General features: G+C 38.1%; 1 protein-coding gene across 1 annotated transcript in view; it reads left to right on the forward strand.

Moving 5' to 3' along the window:
• The window catches only part of GRM7 (glutamate metabotropic receptor 7), a 989,789-nt gene that overhangs the window by 681,401 nt on the left and 295,014 nt on the right, over positions 1 to 13,374 (forward strand). The gene's annotated exons all lie outside the window — the stretch shown is intronic.

Consider the following 13,374-nt stretch of genomic DNA (forward strand, 5'->3'; position numbering starts at 1 on the left):
GTAGTGCTACTGATTTAGCAGTCCCATTTGACTGATTGTGGTGCCCAGCTAGCAGTCTTTTTGCTGTTTAGAAAATGGTGTGAAGACAAGTGGGAAGTGATGAATCCTCCAGCCCAGCTCCTTTGTCTCATGTCTATGGAGTTCTCCTGCCATTTACCCTCCATCTCTCTCCTCTAGGTTTGTATGCCTTCAAGCATCTTCAACAATTACCAGAGTGAACAAACCCAGGGGTAATCTTTTAATGTCTTTGCAAGATATCCATCCAAAATTTGATGGAGAGAAAGCTGTAACAAGTATAGGGAGATGAGGGGCAGGCTTTAACAAGACAGAAGATGCAATCTAGAAATGTAAAGAAATCCACTTTTCTCATAAGTAGCAAATATGCTCATGACTTAGTGTGGGGTACTATTATAATGGAGATTTCAGGATGACAGTGGAAAGAAGAGGGTCTTTATCATAGAATGAACTATGATGCCTCACATTTGAAAACGTGTTCAAAGCCGGTGGTGACACATTGATGGATACATATTGCTGAGGTAAGTGGCCCCTTGAAACTGTTTTGGAGGAGTTGAGGTTTTTCATTCTATGGACAGCTGGAAAGAGTGACAAATATTAAGCTGCCTGATTTGTAGATATGTTCTGGCTTTAATGTTTAGTGTAAATGTACATAGATTGTTTGGGTTCCAAATGGCAGCTTATAGGAGACAGTCAAGACTGTAGACAACCTTGAACAATTCCTAACACACAGTAGGAGAATAATAAATGCATGGTGAATGAATGAATGAATGAATAACATACTTGAATTCCCCTACTCCAGGAGAAGAGGGCATACTAGCACCCAGCATGCCCTCCTCATCTGATTACTGTTATTGTGGCAGAGATGAAGCCTACTGTCATTTTAGCTTATTGTCTATAATAAGAGGACATCAAAGTTGAAGAGTGATTGATCTGTGTAATAGTCATTAGATGGCAATATCATGGTAGAGCTCAGGCACACGTATTATGAAGCCTTGCAGATTCTGGCTCTCTTCATTGCATTAGGTAAAGCCACCTAAGTTCTTTTTCTTTGGTTTTTCAGTCAAGCATTTAAAGATTAAGAACTTCTATAGAAACTCTTTTTCTCTTCCATCTTCTTCCGAATCCTTTTTTTCCACACATCTTCTGGACTGTGAAGTACAAGGCAAGCAGCTGATAGCTGCTTCGTGTAAAATGGTAAATGTTTTCTTAAAGATAAGAAATTTGAGGGCTAGACAGCCATGTAGTAAATAGTCAATGTGGAATTCAAACTCTGATCTTATGGAACTTATGTTCAATGTTCTATTCATTATTACAAGCTGTATTTCACCAGAATAAAGTTTATTAATAAAAGCAAATTCATTTAAGTAAAAAATCTCAAATTGGTACCACTGAATTATGTGCACACATGTGTATATACACACATATGTGTATATATATATATATATATATACACACACACATGCAACTAGGTGGGGTAGTGGATAAAGTGCTGAGCCTGGAATCAGGAAGACTTATCTTCATGAGTTCAAATCTGTCCTCAGATATTAATTAGCTGAGTCGTCACTCAAGTCAAGTCACTTGATACTGTTTGCCTCAGTGTCCTTGTGTGTAAAATGAGGTGGAGAAGAAAGTGACCCACTCTAGTATCTTTGCCAAGAAAACCCCAAATGGGGTCACAAAGAGTCAGACATGACTGACAGAAAACTAAACAACAACAACAATGTATGTACATCTACAGATATGGCATATGTCACATGTATATACCTGAGATACATCTCGTATCATACTATGACTACAGAGAGCTATAGAGTACCATGGAATTTGGGGTACACTTGAACACATACCTATATATGTATTATATATATATATACACATACACACACATATATACATATATACATGCACATACATATATACATTAATCTATGTACAACACTATTCTTAACATTACTAAAAGATCAGATAGAAACAAATTTTTGAAAATTGCTGTGCCTTTCATTCTTGGTGCCTGTATTAGACTGTGGGAAAGTTACTTCCCCTCTGAGCCATGGTTTCCTCATTCATCAAATGATGTGTTTAAACTAATTACTAATAGATCACTTTAAATTTTAAAATTCTATGATTTTAATGGGGACCTGCTCTAGGCAAAAAATGATGAAATGGTTGCCCAGCGTCTCAGTTCTTTTTAGTCCCCCTTCAAGTGCTCAAGTGTCCCTGTGCTGCTTCCTGACTGCCCAGGGCCACTTACAGAGCATCGTAATTGGGTACTGAGCACTGCTAGGATACTTTGCTTTTCAATGAATTATAGGTACCATTGGGTGTGCAGGCCAACAGGGGCCCAAATATCACACCTACTCACAAAGTGCTTGTAGTTTCATTGGAGAAAATTCTATGAACTGCAGATATGTCGTAATTTAATTGAAAATAACAATAATGTTAACAAGAATTGCATTTTTATAACAGTATTGTTTCCAAAATGCTTTATATAGGCTGTTTACTTTGATTCTCACAATAACCTTGTGAGCTTAGCATTGCAAGTATTATCCTCCCCATTTTACCGATGAGTAAACTTAGGGATATAGACATTCAGTGACTTGCCAATGATTGTGCAAGCTAGTAAGCATCCATGGCAAGAACTGAACCCAGATCTCCCTGACTCCAAGACAACATGGGATGAATACCCAAGTAATGGTACAGACAGAAGCTACAGGAGTTTCAAGGAGGAAGAGTTCACCAAAGGACTGGTCTTTTCACAGGAAACTTCATATAGAAAATGAAGTCTGGAAGGATGATCAGGTTTCTAAATGTTAAATAAGAATAGGAATGGCATCCAAGGTAGGGAGAACTGCATGAGCAAGAGTTTCAACTCAGGATAACAACTTTAGTAAAAATAATTGTGTGTCGTCATGCTAAGGGAGTAATCCCTGTCACGTCACTCAGATGGGTGTTTATTCCACTTCGAACTGATCCTACCTTGGTAGATCCATGATTAGAGGCACAGAAAGCCAGATTGGGAAGGGACTACAGAGAGCATCTATTTCATACCAGCGAGGTGATGCAATGGATAGAATGCTAGGCCTGGAGTCAGGCAGAGTGAGGAAGACCTGAGTTCAAATTCAGCCTCAGAAGTTTCCTAGCATTATAACGTTATAAATACAAACCACGTGTTTGGCATTATTTACCTGGGAGGGAAGAGTGCTTTGAGAATCTGATGAGAGTGATTTTGATTTTTGAGACTGGGAAGGACCCCAAACATAAATCTATTACTTAGCTTAGCCCTCTACTCTTTCTGGAATGTGATGTAAATAGCACAGATTCGTACCATAAGCATATCTTTGTTATATATAATCTTTTGTAACTCAATATATAAAGCTTTGTTCCAATGGGTTATTCTGAGGGGCTTGGAAATAATGAATACTTCCTTGTATAAGGAAAAAAAAATAATTTAAAAACAATGTTAGCCTAATCACATGATAGTTTTATAGCTCAGCTACTACTTGTAGGAAGAAATATATCAAAACAGTATAGTGCCCAGATAGATAGATAGATAGATGAATAAATAGATAGCTGATAGATCCAATCTCATCCAATAAAATTTATTAAGCACCTACTACATGCCCGTTATTATACTATGCTGAGGCTGGGGATACAATTAATAAAAAAGGGCAGTGCCCTCAGAGAGCTTACAATCGAAATGGGGGAAACGGTATACAAGGGAATCAGGAAAGCTATATGTGGTGGGGAGAAATAGGACACCGTGGTGTATTGGGTGCAAAGGCCTCTCTGAAACCATGTAAAACAGCAGATGCAAAGTAGAGTGAGCTGAAAATTTCTTTTTGTGCCCTCTACAAGTGAAAGCATTGGGAGGAGTTTGGTACCTCACCCTCCAACCCTCCAGTCATCAAGGAGAGGAGACTAAGGTGGGCAGGGGGGAGTATGTGGGGCCAATGAAGACTTGAGTTAGCAGCATGTTGGGGAGGTTAGAAGTAAGGAGCTTATCCTGGGAGTGGCATCTTGTTCTGTGGAGTTGAAACCAGGCAAGGCAGCAGATGCAGAGTAGACTTATCTAGTGAGACACATAGATTGATAGTAGAAGATAGAGCAATATCTATAGCTATATTTTCATAGGAAACTGGAAAGGCCTCTGTGCACTGATGCAGAGTAAATTGAAGAGAATTTGGAGAACAATTTATACAATAACAATTACATTATAGAGGAAAATAATTTTGAAAGAATATGTAATTCTTATCTATGAGATGATAAACCACAAGTCCAGAAAAATGAAGATGAACCATACTACTCACCTCTTGCCAGAGAAGTAAAGGACTTAAAATGACATGGCTAATGTAAGAATATGTTTTTCTGGGCTATGCATATTCATTATGAGGGTTTTATTTTTGTTATCATTGTAGTTGTAAAATTGAAAGGTAGAAGTGAAAGAGAAGGATAATAAATGCCTATAAAATACATAATTTAAAAGATATTGCTATGTTTATATGCATATATATGTGTACAAATATATACCCCTTTACTCTGATAGACACAAAGGAAAACCATATTTATTATGTGCATATTTTAAATTGGATTCCAGTCTATTTATAGTCTTTAAATACCCTTATTGCAGACCTTTCTCATGAGATGTTAATTTTCTTCTATCTTTTAGTCCATGCGTGTATCAGCCAATTAAAAAGTAAAATCACATACAAATATATTCAGTGTGCTCCAATACATATCAATTTCTAATCAAGAAATGAAGTTCCTCCTATGCCTTTTTGATATAGTCTCTTCATTTATCCAGTCTCTCTTGTCCTCATCATTGATCTTTACTACTTCTCTTCTTACAGAGCAATTAAGGGCATCAAAACAGATGACTTCATAATTACAAAGAACAGGATTCTTGAAGTTGAAATGTGAACTTGCTACCCTTGTTTATGTCATTTTGGCCTTTAAATATAGTAATTTCCTTTTATCCATGTGAACAAACCCTCACACAGGCAGTTCCTTTCAGTAACTATTAATCTGCAGACAATTCTTCCCAAGCCCAGGGGAGGACCATTTGTCAAATCATTGACCTGCTGAAAAACCATATGCTACTTCCTTAGCCTTTGATATAACACTCAACTTCTAAGCAGTAGGCCAAAAACCAGATTAAAGTGTCGCTTTCTTGCTGAGGTTATGTTGTGATTTAATAATTGTTCAAGGTATTAAAACAGTGATGACCAGATCATAATAGTTCCTCCAGTTCTGAACTGTTGAAATATTTTGGAATGAAAGAAAAGTCTGGGGCTGCTGACCTTCATTAATGTACAACCCAAAGCCAATGACAACATTAATCATTTAAGAGGACAGATGAACTTTTGGCTAGCTGACGTAACAATATTTTGAGAGTGTCTTTTTAAAATTAGTTCAAAACATCAGGTACTGAAAACCCAATGTGGAGATCCACAAAATTTTCTAACTCTAATTTTTATTTTATTTTCTCATTATTTTCTGGCTATTTTCCCATTTCCTTCAGGAACTTGCCCTGTCAACCCTCTTTTCTCCCAATTTTTAATCATTCTTCCATCACTAGCTTCTTTCCAGCTACCTACAAACATCGATAGATTTTGTCAATTCTGAAAACTAATTTACTTAACCCTGTCATCTCATGAAGCTACTAGGGAAAAAAAAAAAGGCTAAATTCATCATATATTTATTTCCTTTTTGGTGAGGCAATCGAGGTTAAGTAAATTGCCCAGGGTCACGCAGCTAGTAAGTGTTAAGTGTTTGAGGCCAGATTTGAACTCAGGTCCTCCTGACTCCAAGGCTGGAGTTCTTTCCACTGCACCACCTAGCTGCCCCTAAACTCATTATCTTTATCCTCTTATCTTGACCTCTCAAATTCCTATAACCTGATGGAAGCTCTAATTCATTGCTAAATCTAGTGGTCTTTTCTGATTCTTCATCTTTCTTAATTTCTCTATACAGCTTTTGACACTTTTGATCATTCCCTCCTCTGCCTGGGGCCTCTGCCCTTCTTTCTGTATATTCTCTCTTGGGGGACCTCATTCTGTTCAACTATTAACTATATCTGGATGACTCCTAAATCTCCATATAGAGCCCTCATCTAACTAGTGAGCTTTTGACCCATATTTCCAATTGCTTCCTGGAATATCTCTACCCACGTGTCTTATTAACATCTCTAAGTATGCCTAAAATTAAACATTTTCTTTCTTAACTTACCTCTTCTTATATTGCTACCACCACTGTCCTAATCACCCAGTTTTTCAACCCAGGATTCGGTATCAACTTTTGAGGCTCAATCACACACCATTCAGTTGACAAACCCTGTGATTCTCATTTCTCCACATCATTTGTACCAATCCCCTTCTCTTTATTCATACTTCAATAATCCTAGGTTCAGGCCATCAGAACTCCTCACTTGGACTTCTGCAACAGACTCCTTGTAGGTGTTCCTGCCGCTAAACTCTCTCCTCTCCCATTTATTTTCACATCTGCCAAGAAAATATTTTTTAAGCATAAGTCGCACCATGCCACTTACCTGCTCAAGAAACTCCTATAGCATTTTCTTGCTCCTCCAGTGAAATGCAAACTCTTACATTTAAACCCTTTACCATCAGACCACAACCATTATTTCTCGTCTGGTGACCCATCACTGCCCCTTACGGGTTCCCTGAATTCTAGACAAACTTGCCTATTTTTTTTCCACATACTGTATTACATCTCCTGTCTCTATCCCTTAGAAGTATGCCCTCTCCCCCCATTCCTGGAATGCTCTTTCTCCATCCTCACCTATTCCCTTTGGAATTCTTGGCTCCTTTTAAGGTTTTCTATGCCTTTTCATCACCACAAATGCAGCATTTGAAATTTTATTAAAATAAACAAACAAAAAACAAAGCAGAGTCCAAGACTCTTTTCTGGTCTAGAGAAGTGGTTCTTACTTTCTCTCTTAATTGACTTTGATGTTTTTTTGTCCAACAAGGCCAAACCCCCATGTCAAAGATTTGCTTTTCTGTTCACTATAAAGTGGCAATTCTATAGTTTTCCCTGTGTATCAGGAAACAGGTGGTTCTTGCTGCACCAGTCTTAGCATACAGTTCTCAATTAGGGATTTTTCCCAACTAAGGTTATTCCCCTTTATCATCTCTCTTACAGCCTAGAGTCTTTTCTGCTTTTGAACTTCAGTAACACCAGGCAACAACAAGTTGGTGGGGACGCCAAGTTCATATATAATGTTTATAAATCCTGGTGTGCTTTCTTGTTCTAATATCTGGAAGGTGTTCCGCTTGAGAATATGCTACCCACAAGTCTGAAAGTTGAGAGAGATCTTACTTTTTCTCTTTACTTTACCTCTCTCTAGTATTCAAGAATTACTTTTAGGAAACTGAGTGGGGGGATTATTCAAATCCTCTGAGGCTTTTGATAAACAACTTCCAAAACTGTATGTTTGTTTGTAGGGGTGGGGTTCAAGACTTAATAAAAGGAAGGTATCTATTATAGTTGAGAAGGCTCAGGATTAGGTATGGCTGAGTAGTTGAATGCATTGCCTAAATTCTTATTGGTAGGAGGTGGCTATTGGATAAAGGTGCAGGTTTGATGGTGTTTTCTGGGAAACTGGTAATTTGACCCCAACAATATAAAGTATTGTTATGGGAATTGTAGAAAGATTTTAAAGCATGAATTCATGCCAGTTGCTGAAGAATTTATTGTTTTATTGCATCTAATTAGAATAATATGGACCTAAGAGAATGAGACATTATTTAATAAGTACCATAAATCAGAGTTTCTGTATAAATGACCAATTTTTGTGGCCTTTAGAAGGATTCTAAACATGTTGCAAAAGAAGAAAAAAAAACCACCATCACTGAACATATGGAAGGTTGATAATCAATCAACCACAAAGTTTTATTAAGAAAGAAATTGATAAAAAAGCTGTCATATAATCTAATCCTTACTCAAATCATGAGTGACATTTATAACATGCCAAGGAAATGGTCATCTTTTACCTAACTGAAGGCATCCAGTGTTGTTAAACATAACACCTTCGACATTAAACTTACCATTCTTTGACTGCTCTGAGGGAGGGAAAGTATGACATGGTACATGGAGAACTTGACAAGGTCCCAATGGTCTTGGTTCAAATTATGCCTCTGACACATTACCTTCTGGGTAACTGGGAAAGGGCCTTAACTTCCCATTGCCCCAGGCGATTTTCTAAGAACTATAAATGGATAGTATTTGTCAATCTCTACTGATAGAGATGGTTTTCTTGCAGGAAATTTTTTGTGCCAATGAAATCACAAATATGGCCTAAAAACAGCCCAAGTGTTATATTACCTTCATATTGAACCAAAATCAGTCTCCCTATCACTTCTGTACGTTCGTCCTACTTCTGCCCACTGAGACCAAATAAAATAAATCTAAGAGAGGCATGCATTAGCCTTAGTGTCAAGAAAACTAGAGTTCAAATCCTACTTCAGATACTTACATGCCTTATGACCCTTACTTTTCCTCAGGTACCATCTCATTTGAAAAATTGGAAGTGTGTAGGTGGACTAAATAGTTTCTAAGGTTCCTTCTACCTGTAAATATATGACCCTACTCTTGCATAGATTGTTGTTATTGTTGAGTCATTTCAGTCAAGTCTGACTCGTCCTCACCCCGTTTGGAGTTTTCTTGGCAAAGATACTCGAGGTCCAGCTCATTTTACAGCTAAGGAACTGAAACGAACAGGATTAGGTGACTTGTCCAGAGTCACACGGGTAATAAGTGTCTGAGACAGATTTGAACTCAGAAAGATGAGTCTACCTATCTTCAGGTCGGACACTCTATCCACTGCACCACCAGCTGCTCCTTCACAAAAGACAGCTCTTCAAATATTTGAATAACCTAGCATTTTACTACTGTCTTTTCTTTTCCCGTCTAAATAACTTAATATTGTTAATTTGTCCTAACACAGATAGTATGGCTTCTAGTCTCACCATCTGGGTGATCCTCCTATATGCCATATCAGTTTGTGAAGAAGAACTTATAGGCTGAGAGTTTCTCAGTGTTGTGTACAATAGTAAATAGACAAAATTGTGGTATAATCTTTCTCAATTTTTCTTCCTTCCTTCCTTCCTTCTTCCTTCCTTCCTTCCTTCCTTTCTTCTCTCTCTCTCTCTCTGTGTGTTTGTCTCTCTTTCTCTCCTACTTTCTTTCTTTCTCTCCTCCTTTCTTTCTTTCTTTCCTTTTTTAGAGTAGATCCAGCAAGTTGTAATGGAAGGGTCATAAGACTGTTAGTCAATATCTGAGTTCAGGGTAAAATTTTAGACAAATTGATTCACCCTTGTTAAGTTCAGAGATATTAAATGCGACCCTTAATTTCTTCATCTGTAAAATGGGGATAGGAATACCTACTTATACCTTTCTTATGCAGTTTCTTCTGCTCAAAAAATGTTGTAGACTATAAAGTGTTGCATAAATGTCAGTTGTCATTGTTTCAAAGGATCATAGATTTAGGGGCTCAAAATGTCTGTTGAGGTCCTCTGGGCCAAAGTGTTTATTTCATTTGATGAGACAGTAAGGACCAGAGACTTTTAAGTGTCTTGCTTAAAATAAGACCAATAGTACCTGGCAGAGTTACAATGTGTAGTCAGGTCTTCTGGTTCCAAATCCAGCAGACTTTCTACTATACCACAGTTTTCCAACAGTCTTAACCATTGTATTCTCCAATCATTACATTGCATCCATAGGATTATAGTTTGGAAAGTATATTAGAGGCTATTAAATCCAACCTCCCTTATTTTACAAATGAGGAAACTTAGGCACAAAGACATTAAATGATTGGTTCAATGTCACACAGTTAATAAATATCTGAGGTGGGATTTGAACTCAGGTCTTCCTGACTTTAAGTCAAGTGCCCTATCCACTATGTCGTGCTTCCTTCTTGAGCTCACAGAAGCTTGGGTTCTCAAGGCAAATACCAACTTTTTCATAGACATTAGCATCTTCTGCTTATCATCCACATCTCCTAAGACTAGGAGAACATAAACAATAAACTCAGAGGGCTTCTGCAGAAACAGCCTCCCATGGAAAGAATTAAATTAAGGGGGAAGAAAGGTACAAAGGGATGCTGGAGGGTGCACAACTTGAGAGGAGAGAAGGAGATTAGTGGAGGAAGGAGTGGGTTCAATACATCTGGATCATGCTGTTTTTCTCACCTCTTTGCCCATATTTAAGATGCTTAGAGCTTGATCCTTACAGAGGATGACAAACCAGAATTATAGAGCTGCTGGATTGTTGATGCTGGGGATTCTGTAGCCATTTGAAAAGCAAAAAGCCCCACCAGTCTCTGACTTTGTGGCACAACAGGCTCCAAAGACAGAAGCAAACACAGTAGCCTCTTTCTCACAGGAGGAGAGGGAATAGCTTCAAGGTTGAAAAGTGTGTGTTCTTGAGTAGACACTCAAGTAATCTTTCTCTCCCTCCTCTGAAACCCGAAAAACTTTTAATGCCTTGAATGCTATCTTAGAATGTCCTTAGGATCACAGCTCCCAAGGAGTCACTGACTCAGTGGAAATTTTTTAGTAGTATAGATTATGGAAATACCATACTCCTAAGAGCATTGGGAGATACAAATTATTAGAACGTAGCTGTCAGTTCATAAGATAATCTCAAGCATGATAAAGTAGAGTCAAGATGAGTTTAAGGTGGTCTCCTCCCCTGCCCTTTACCCAACCTTCCATGAGAAGCTCTTAGAGGAGACTAGACAGCGATGTGCCTATTGTGAATGGCTTAGGGACACCAACCCTCCAGGGGGTAGGATTTGAGAGCGAAGTGGAGGAAGATGGTTTAAAGACAAAGAATAACCTATGCTTTTCCTTTCTGTCATGGAGTTGATAGATTTCTCACTGCAACTTTTCTGAATTTGCATTTATAGGGCTGTCAAGGGCTTTGACAAGCAGAGACCACAAATGCTATTGTTAGTATTACCCTCCCCAGCCATTTCTACAGTTGCTCTGTAAGATGATCAGAGACCGGTCTTATTCTTAGGAGGAATAATGCCTACATGTAATTTGTTCAGTAATGCTGGGAAGTTTCCTCATCCCACCAACCTCAAAGTATGCAACTCTTCCTCTAGGTTGGTAATGTCTGAGACTGAAGCATAAGGGATTTAATTTTGTTTTGGTCTGTGGCTTTGTCTTTTGTTACAATGCAACTGCCCCTGGGAAAGGTAACATTGAAACCTCACCAGTCTCTGATATTGCTATTTATACTTTCCTTAGATCCTTTTCTGGGAGAAAGTTTTACTAGGAAGGATAGGGCAGGGGACTTGAGGACAATAAGCCCTCAAAGGAGAATGAAACTATAGAAAATGAGAAGACCAGAAGGTCCAAAGTAATGTTTCCCCACTTTCCCAGTTTTGTTTGGGGGCCAGTTTGGCTTCCACTGTCATTCATCTGGAGATATCCACTTCTGTCTCATAAGCCAAGCCTAGTGATGCAGCAATGAACTCCAGTAGCTTCCTATTACCTTTAAGATCAAATCCAAACACCCGCATTGACTTTTAAAGCCCTTCACAACCTGAGTCTGCCTCAATTTCCATCTTTGTTATATGTTACTCTCATATGCTACTCTCACACTCTGCATTGTAGACAGATTAACCTTGTTCTTCCTTGCTCCACTTCCAGAGCCTTTTGGCTGGCTCTACCCCATGACTGGAATGCATTCCTACTTTCCTCTGGCCACTTAAGATTCCTTGTTTCCTTCAATGTTCAGCTTAAGCATGACATTTTTTTTTGCATGTCATGTATATATTTATATGTTTACATGTTGTCTCCTTAAGTAGAATATCAGCTCTGTGAGGGTGGGCCCTATTTCCTTATTGTGTTTATATCTTCAGTGCTTAACAGAGTGAGGGGGAATAGAGTAGATATTTATTGGATGTTTGTTGATATATTAGCAAGCAGGAAGACAAGAAAGGAAAGGGCCTCCTCCAATATGGGATATGGGGCAAAGAGAAATTTATTTAGTTCTTTTGACTTTCCTAAACTGCATTCAAAGTGTTATCCTCAACCTTTTCATGTTTGAATGAGGGAGAAAAAATGAAAAGAAATTCAAACACCAGGAGATTCAAATGTAAATCCACAGAAGGAGTATCTAGTCATTTTGAAGGACTGGGAGATACTTAAGAAAGTTCAAAAGCTGCAGATTAGTTTCATAAAGGAACCAGGCCAGGCTTTCATGGAAAGTCTTTTGCCTCTCTTCAATTTTTGTCTTTTTTTTCCCAGAGATTATGAACAAAGAATTAGTATGTTTTTTTTTCTTATGAAGTTATTTCATATAGCTCTCCTCTTGGCAGGCTGCCAAGAGCCCTTTGTGTTATTGCGTAGGAAGCTAATGGTACCAATTATTAATTCATATTCACAAACACAATTCATACTAAAGCATGTGGCTTAAAGCTAAAAATCCTCAAGACATTTATTTTTCCCCAACTATCAACTAGGCAGGTGACAGAAGGACTAATTAAAGGTGTCCAGCTCACCGTGCTGTGAGTGTTTATAGATGTGTATCCCAGAAACTCAGATGGAACTTGCTTTACTTACTATGGCTTGGGGACAGTTACAGTGGATCTGATAACAGACTTAGAATGTAGCATATATGGAAGAGAGTAATATCTAAAAAGACTACTAAGGTAGGAAAGGTCTGGACCATGAAGAGATTTGATGGCCAAACAGATGAGTTTTTTTTTTTTAATCTTAGAAGCAAAATAGGTAGAAACTAGACTGAGTAGGTAGGATAACATGGTCAGACCTGTTCTTTAGGAAATTATGGGGGAGGTGGATGATAGATTGTGGGGGAAAATTTGAAGCATGAAAAGCAATTAGGAGGCTATTGGAATAATCTAATTGAGATGTGATGGGAGCCTGAACTAACTAGGATGGTAACTGTGTAAATGGAAAGATGAGGGCATAATCAAGAGATGTTGTAGAGATAAGAATAACAAGGTTTGTCAATTGACTGGATATGTGAGTAAGAGTAGAGTGTAGAGGATGACACTGAGACTTCAAACCTGGTTACCTGAAAAGATAGTGGTACCCTCGATGATAATAGGAAACTTCATAATAAGGATAGGTTCTAGGGAAGTAGAAAATTAGTTCTGCTTTTATGTTGAGTTTAAGATACTTATAGATCATCCAGTTACAAAGTAACCAACGACAGTTGATAATGTTTGATTAGTGCTCAAGAAAAAGAGGAGGGCTGGATATGTAAGAACGGGAGTCATCTGCATAAAGATGATCAGTGAATAATAAGGCTTGATCAGATCACCAATTGAGAGAATAGAGAGACAGAAGATAATAGGGCCCAGGAAAA

This window comes from Vombatus ursinus, unplaced genomic scaffold (assembly GCF_900497805.2).
Source record: "Vombatus ursinus unplaced genomic scaffold, bare-nosed wombat genome assembly UNPS02014773.1, whole genome shotgun sequence".
In the NCBI taxonomy this organism is placed as follows: domain Eukaryota; kingdom Metazoa; phylum Chordata; class Mammalia; order Diprotodontia; family Vombatidae; genus Vombatus; species Vombatus ursinus.